This window comes from Ipomoea nil, unplaced genomic scaffold, assembly GCF_001879475.1.
Source record: "Ipomoea nil cultivar Tokyo-kokei standard unplaced genomic scaffold, Asagao_1.1 scaffold0711, whole genome shotgun sequence".
In the NCBI taxonomy this organism is placed as follows: domain Eukaryota; kingdom Viridiplantae; phylum Streptophyta; class Magnoliopsida; order Solanales; family Convolvulaceae; genus Ipomoea; species Ipomoea nil.
Genome location: NW_017617139.1, coordinates 222364 through 225000, shown reverse-complemented (window position 1 = coordinate 225000; position 2637 = coordinate 222364).

Genomic DNA, 2637 nt, shown 5'->3' with positions numbered 1-2637 from the left:
AAAAATGGACCCCTAGGGTCCCATATCCCCATCACAAGTCCCCCACTTTCTTTAGGCATCTGGATGCCTGAAAGAAGTATAATCCAGTGTCACCAGCTAATCCATTTTCCGAAGAAGTATAATCCAGTGTCACCAGCTAATCCATTTTCCAAACTCAAATTCCAGTTTCCAAATTTCCAGATACTTGTCGTTCCACCCACCATCGTACTCTAGTGCCACACACCATCCTCGCCCCTATTACGCGCCATGCCATTATCGCGCGCCTCTGCCGCACACCGCATGTCACATGGCCTGCTTCATCACCTAGTGTCGAGAGGTCAAGGTGACTCCTCTATTGTCGTGCTTCTTGGATGCCTCTTGTATGGGACATCTTCCTCACTATTTAGTACTCGGCTTCATTTGAATATTCATAGGATATCTTTGCTGCTTCACATTGTTCTCCCTTGTTGCTTTGTTCTGCACCGTTGATTTCTCCATGTGGCACCTGCTCTTTTTTTTTTTTTTCTTTAGTCGTTTTCCCTTCTGTTCTTTTCGGAGGGTACACATTTTTTTATTGCCCGGCTAAGCGCCCTCTATTTTTTTATGAGGGATACAGGGAACCTTGGGGGTTGCTCGATGCACCCCGAGCCCCTACCGCCGCGTTTGGACCGGGTCCAACACACGCACGCGGGTTGCCTAATGCTAACCCGCATGCCCCAACCGCCAGGTGCGTGTGGACCGCCTGCTCCGCCACGCAGGTCCCCAGCACAGGGGATAGGGAAAGTTGTGTTGCATGCCTTCATATCCCTATCGTCGTGTGTGGACTGCCTTCCCGCTTGGCATGTCCAGCACGCGCATGTGGGTTGTCTCCATGCTAACCCACATGCCCTAGCCACCAATTGTACATGAATTGCCTACCCTGCCCTACGAGTCCGGTACTCGATCATCTGAATAGCCGTGACGCCAGCATGCATAGCATATCGAAGCACATACTGAGGTGGCCATAGGCCAAGCATGCATAGCACATAGGAGCACATAATTGAGGTGGCCGTAAGCCAAGCATAGAACATAGGAGCACATAGTTTAGTTTATCATAGGCCAAGCATGCATAGAACATAGGAGCACATAGTTTGGGAAAATAAACATAATATTTACTGAACTAAGTGTAAAAGTGCACTCACCAGGGTAGCATCTCAATGTGCTAAGTGTGTTACCTCGTAGGGTAGCTCATCCTGCGAATCAGCCATTTGGGCGTACCTCGGAACCTTGCTTAGACAAATAGAGACTATAAACACGGGCTAATCGTAGCGATCCCCACAGATGGCGCCAATGATTGTTTTATTGGGACCGGGTCCACCATAAACCAGATATAAATATACGGAATGGGGGGTAGGAAAATAGTAGCTTCGTTACCCGCTTACCCGGGGCGCTTGATCCAAAATAGAACCTACAAAGCCCGAGGTACAGGCCCAGAGTGCCGGACCAAATACAAAGATCATAGCACAAGGAATGGAATACGATCCAAAATAATAACTAAACAAGCTAAGGGAACTAATAAATGAAATAAAACTAAATATATTACCAATAAGACTCAAACTCTGGTGTGCCAGCAAGAGGTTGAAGACTCAAACCAATGGACCAGGAGGAGATTAATGAGCTAAGTGGTGCCTTTAAAAGGGAGGAAAGTGTGCCTATTTATACTGTTGAGAGATTCACAGATGGTTAACAAATGGACGACATCTGCCAACCTTCATTCTGGACCACACACGTGTCCCCCTCCCCCCCCCCCCCCCCCCACTACATTGCTTCCCGTGCACTCCCATACATAAGTGGAGCTTCTTGCCCTAAAATACAGAAGATTTTGATTGGCTTGGTGGTTTGGGACTTGTGTTGTTGTGTTTGAGGTCGTGGGTTCGATAACCCTTAGTAATAATTCTACTAATATTTTGCTCTAAGCACCTAACTTATTGGACCAACACCTCACCTAAAAAGATAGACCACCTTGCTTGGGCGGTTGGACCAAGACATTCCCTATATATATATATATATATATATATATATATATATATATATATATAATATATATATATATATATATATATATATATATATATATATATATATATATATATATATGTATATATATATATATATATATATATATATATATATGTATATATATATATATATATATGTATATATATATATATATATATACATATATATATATATATATATATATATATATATACATATATATATATATATATATATATATATATATATATATATATACATATATATATACATATATATATATATATATATATATATATATATATATATATATATATATATATATATGAGTAATGGTACCCAACCTTCATAATCTCCCTCTTGACATGACACTTTTTCATTTGGGGTCTGTTTGGAAACCCGGAAAATGACTTCTGGAAATCATTTTCCGGGTTTTTGGTGTTTGGGAAGGCTGAAAATAAAATGGTCAAAGGAAAATGCTAGTTAGTCAATGGAAAATGAGGGCTAAAATCCGGAAAATGACTTCCCCTTTTTTTTTGGCGGAAGTCATTTTCCATCTTCCAATCAACACACGCTCAAACCTTTTTCTCCCAAAAAAAACTTCCCCTTTTTGATTTTTTT